General features: G+C 49.5%; 2 long non-coding RNA genes across 9 annotated transcripts in view; one reads left to right on the forward strand and one right to left on the reverse strand.

The window, feature by feature from the left end:
- LOC127928489 (uncharacterized) overlaps window positions 1-560 on the reverse strand; it is a 2,879-nt gene extending 2,319 nt beyond the window's left edge. For 2 of the 5 annotated variants that reach the window (XR_008131283.1, XR_008131284.1), the window contains exon 1: window positions 162-213. This is a non-coding gene — a long non-coding RNA (uncharacterized LOC127928489). Of the gene's footprint in view, window positions 1-71; window positions 100-144; window positions 214-234; window positions 280-307 lie in introns of those variants that run through there. The other 3 variants (XR_008131288.1, XR_008131286.1, XR_008131285.1) reach the window with 3 other exon arrangements.
- A 10-nt stretch (window positions 561-570) lies between these two features.
- Window positions 571-2,860, forward strand: LOC127928490 (uncharacterized). Of its 4 annotated transcripts, XR_008131290.1 has the most exons (4): window positions 571-933; window positions 1,294-1,321; window positions 1,979-2,210; window positions 2,430-2,860. It is a non-coding gene; the product is annotated as an uncharacterized LOC127928490 (long non-coding RNA). The 4 variants fall into 4 exon arrangements; XR_008131289.1 differs by lacking the exon at window positions 1,294-1,321 and having other exon boundaries at window positions 1,901-2,210; XR_008131291.1 differs by lacking the exons at window positions 571-933; window positions 1,294-1,321 and adding an exon at window positions 1,337-1,381 and having other exon boundaries at window positions 1,901-2,210.
- The last annotated feature ends 2,140 nt before the right edge of the window (window positions 2,861-5,000 follow it).

The following is a 5,000-nucleotide window of genomic DNA, read 5'->3' on the forward strand; positions in this document are numbered from 1 at the left end:
CAACACTGAAACATGGTAGAAGAAACCTCAACACTGAAACATGACAGAAGTAACCTCAACACTGAAGAAACCTCAACACTGAAACATGACAGAAGAAACCTCAACACTGAAGAAACCTCAACACTGAAACATGACAGAAGTAACCTCAACACTGAAGAAACCTCAACACTGAAACATGACAGAAGAAACCTCAACACTGAAACATGACAGAAGTAACCTCAACACTGAAGAAACCTCAACACTGAAACATGACAGAAGAAACCTCAACACTGAAGAAACCTCAACACTGAAACATGATAGAAGAAACCTCAACACTGAAACATGGTAGAAGTAACCTCAACACTGAAGAAACCTCAACACTGAAACATGACAGAAGCTAGTCAGTGAGGTCAGTGACTGGGGGGTTGCATTAGGGCAAGGCTGCTGTGAGGTCCTGCCTCATGACGGCAAAGGTGGGACTAAGGTGTTGGGGGTCTCCATTGTTTAAGGGAGGGGTTATAACAGGCCTGGGCAACTCCAGGGGTTCCATTGTCTAAGGGGTTATAACAGGCCTGGGCAACTCCAGGGGTTCCATTGTCTAAGGGGTTATAACAGGCCTGGGCAACTCCAGGTTAAGGCAGGGGTTATAACAGGCCTGGGCAACTCCAGGGGTTCCATTGTCTAAGGGGTTATAACAGGCCTGGGCAACTCCAGGTTAAGGGAGGGGTTATAACAGGCCTGGGCAACTCCAGGGGGTTCCATTGGTTAAGGGAGGGGTTATAACAGGCCTGGGCAACTCCAGGGGGTTCCATTGTTTAAGGGGTTATAACAGGCCTGGGCAACTCTAGGGGGTTCCATTGTCTAAGGGGTTATAACAGGCCTGGGCAACTCCAGGTTAAGGGAGGGGTTATAACAGGCCTGGGCAACTCCAGGGGGTTCCATTGTTTAAGGGGGGTTATAACAGGCCTGGGCAACTCCAGGGGGTTCCATTGTTTAAGGGGTTATAACAGGCCTGGGCAACTCTAGGGGGTTCCATTGTCTAAGGGGTTATAACAGGCCTGGGCAACTCCAGGTTAAGGGAGGGGTTATAACAGGCCTGGGCAACTCCAGGGGGTTCCATTGGTTAAGGCAGGGGTTATAACAGGCCTGGGCAACTCCAGGGGTTCCATTGTTTAAGGGGTTATAACAGGCCTGGGCAACTCCAGGTTAAGTGAGGGGTTATAACAGGCCTGGGCAACTCCAGGGGGTTCCATTGGTTAAGGCAGGGGTTATAACAGGCCTGGGCAACTCCAGGGGTTCCATTGGTTAAGGGAGGGGTTATAACAGGCCTGGGCAACTCCAGGTTAAGGGAGGGGTTATAACAGGCCTGGGCAACTCCAGGGGGTTCCATTGTTTAAGGGGGGTTATAACAGGCCTGGGCAACTCCAGGGGGTTTCATTGTTTAAGGGAGGGGTTATAACAGGCCTGGGCAACTCCAGGTTAAGGGAGGGGTTATAACAGGCCTGGGCAACTCCAGGTTAAGGGAGGGGTTATAACAGGCCTGGGCAACTCCAGGGGTTCCATTGTTTAAGGGAGGGGTTATAACAGGCCTGGGCAACTCCAGGGGGTTCCATTGGTTAAGGGAGGGGTTATAACAGGCCTGGGCAACTCCAGGGGTTCCATTGTTTAAGGGAGGGGTTATAACAGGCCTGGGCAACTCCAGGGGTTCCATTGTTTAAGGGGGGGTTATAACAGGCCTGGGCAACTCCAGGGGGTTCCATTGGTTAAGGGAGGGGTTATAACAGGCCTGGGCAACTCCAGGGGGTTCCATTGTTTAAGGGAGGGGTTATAACAGGCCTGGGCAACTCCAGGGGGTTCCATTGGTTAAGGGAGGGGTTATAACAGGCCTGGGCAACTCCAGGGGTTCCATTGTTTAAGGGAGGGGTTATAACAGGCCTGGGCAACTCCAGGTGGTTCCATTGGTTAAGGGAGGGGTTATAACAGGCCTGGGAAACTCCAGGTGGTTCCATTGTCTAAGGGGTTATAACAGGCCTGGGCAACTCCAGTCCTCGGAGGCGTGATTGATGTCACACTTTTACCCCGGTCCCCAGCTAACACACTTATATATAATCATATAATCAACCAATCATGATCTTCAGTTAAACATGCAATGAGTTCAAAAATCAGATGTGTTTGCAAGGGACGGAGGGAAAAGTGTTAAACCAATCAGACCCTAGGGATGGGGGAAAAGTGTTAAACCAATCAGACCCTAGGGATGGGGGAAAAGTGTTAAACCAATCAGACCCTAGGGATGGGGGGAAAAGTGTTAAACCAATCAGACCTTAGGGATGGGGGGAAAAGTGTTAAACCAATCAGACCTTAGGGATGGGGGGAAAAGTGTTAAACCAATCAGACCTTAGGGATGGGGGAAAAGTGTTAAACCAATCAGACCTTAGGGATGGGGGGAAAAGTGTTAAACCAATCAGACCTTAGGGATGGGGGGAAAAGTGTTAAACCAATCAGACCCTAGGGATGGGGGGAAAAGTGTTAAACCAATCAGACCTTAGGGATGGGGGGAAAAGTGTTAAACCAATCAGACCCTAGGGATGGGGGGAAAAGTGTTAAACCAATCAGACCTTAGGGATGGGGGGAAAAGTGTTAAACCAATCAGACCTTAGGGATGGGGGGAAAAGTGTTAAACCAATCAGACCTTAGGGATGGGGGGAAAAGTGTTAAACCAATCAGACCCTAGGGATGGGGGGAAAAGTGTTAAACCAATCAGACCTTAGGGATGGGGGGAAAAGTGTTAAACCAATCAGACCTTAGGGATGGGGGGAAAAGTGTTAAACCAATCAGACCCTAGGGATGGGGGGAAAAGTGTTAAACCAATCAGACCCTAGGGATGGGGGAAAAGTGTTAAACCAATCAGACCCTAGGGATGGGGGGAAAAGTGTTAAACCAATCAGACCTTAGGGATGGGGGGAAAAGTGTTAAACCAATCAGACCTAGGGATGGGGGAAAAGTGTTAAACCAATCAGACCCTAGGGATGGGGGAAAAGTGTTAAACCAATCAGACCTTAGGGATGGGGGGAAAAGTGTTAAACCAATCAGACCTTAGGGATGGGGGGAAAAGTGTTAAACCAATCAGACCCTAGGGATGGGGGAAAAGTGTTAAACCAATCAGACCTAGGGATGGGGGAAAAGTGTTAAACCAATCAGACCCTAGGGATGGGGGAAAAGTGTTAAACCAATCAGACCCTAGGGATGGGGGAAAGTGTTAAACCAATCAGACCTAGGGATGGGGGAAAAGTGTTAAACCAATCAGACCCTAGGGATGGGGGAAAAGTGTTAAACCAATCAGACCCTAGGGATGGGGGAAAAGTGTTAAACCAATCAGACCCTAGGGATGGGGGAAAAGTGTTAAACCAATCAGACCCTAGGGATGGGGGAAAAGTGTTAAACCAATCAGACCCTAGGGATGGGGGAAAAGTGTTAAACCAATCAGACCCTAGGGATGGGGGAAAAGTGTTAAACCAATCAGACCCTAGGGATAGGGGGGGAAAAGTGTTAAACCAATCAGACACTAGGGATGGGGGAAAAGTGTTAAACCAATCAGACCCTAGGGATGGGGGAAAAGTGTTAAACCAATCAGACCCTAGGGATGGGGGAAAAGTGTTAAACCAATCAGACCCTAGGGATGGGGGGAAAAGTGTTAAACCAATCAGGCCCTAGGGATGGGGGAAAAGTGTTAAACCAATCAGACCCTAGGGATGGGGGAAAAGTGTTAAACCAATCAGACCCTAGGGATGGGGGAAAAGTGTTAAACCAATCAGACCCTAGGGATGGGGGAAAAGTGTTAAACCAATCAGGCCCTAGGGATGGGGGAAAAGTGTTAAACCAATCAGACCCTAGGGATGGGGGAAAAGTGTTAAACCAATCAGTTAAACCAATCCCTAGGGATGGGGGAAAAGTGTTAAACCAATCAGACCCTAGGGATGGGGGAAAAGTGTTAAACCAATCAGACCCTAGGGATGGGGGGAGTGTTTCAGGACCCTAGGGAAGATTGAAAGTGTTAAACCAATCAGTTAAACCAATCCTAGGGATGGGGGAAAAGTGTTAAACCAATCAGTTTTCCTAGGGATGGGGGAAAAAGTGTTTAAACCAATCGGTTAGGGATGGGGGTAAAAGTGTTAAACCAATCAGATGGTCAGGGCTAGTTGGGTGGGATGTCTAGGGGGAATTTCTATGTTTGCCTAGTATGGTTCTCAATCAGAGGCAGGTGTAAAGAATCATACTTAGGGATGGGGGAAAGTTTAAACCAATGATTGTTTCCTGTCTCTGTGTGTGCACCAGGGATTTGGGGGAAATGTGTGTTAAAAAAACCAATCAGACCCTAGGGATGGGGAAAAGTGTTAAACCAATCAGACCCTAGGGATGGGGGCATCAACAACAGTGCCACCATCAAACTCCAATCAGATATTGAACGGAGAGGGACCCTAGGGAGCAGAGCTGGAGGGGAAAGTGTTAAAGAGCCAGCAGGCAGTCAGACCCACGAGAGGCAGCCCCAAATTTTTTTTTTTGGGGGGAGGGGTGGGCCAGGTAGCAGACCTGAGCTCACTCCTCGTGCTTATTAAGCAGCGCATTACTGGTCAGGCAGTGTTAAACCAATCAGTCCCTAGGGATGGGGGAAAAGTGTGGGCAAACCAATCAGTGCCTAGGGATGGTCGCCGGTACGCAGTCTGGGTCCAGGTTATCCTGGGCTCTGCGTGCTGTGTCTCCGGGGCGCTGGGAGGGTGCAGTCCTCTGTTAAACCAATCAGAACTGTGGGAGTGGATGGGGGAAGGTGCGTTAAACCAATCAGACCCACAGGGACCTGTGCCTGCACTTTTGGGGTTAGTTGTCCAGCCTGGGGAAACCAATCAGGCTCCTCCTAGGGATCTCCCCAGGGGTAGTTCCTGTTAAACCAATCAGACCCTAGGGATCCCGGGGGGCCGGAGCCTCCCGTGTAAACCAATCAGCCTCCCGCCTGGATGGGGAAAAGC

The sequence above is a fragment of the Oncorhynchus keta genome, unplaced genomic scaffold (genome assembly GCF_023373465.1).
Source record: "Oncorhynchus keta strain PuntledgeMale-10-30-2019 unplaced genomic scaffold, Oket_V2 Un_scaffold_28172_pilon_pilon, whole genome shotgun sequence".
NCBI lineage: Eukaryota > Metazoa > Chordata > Actinopteri > Salmoniformes > Salmonidae > Oncorhynchus > Oncorhynchus keta.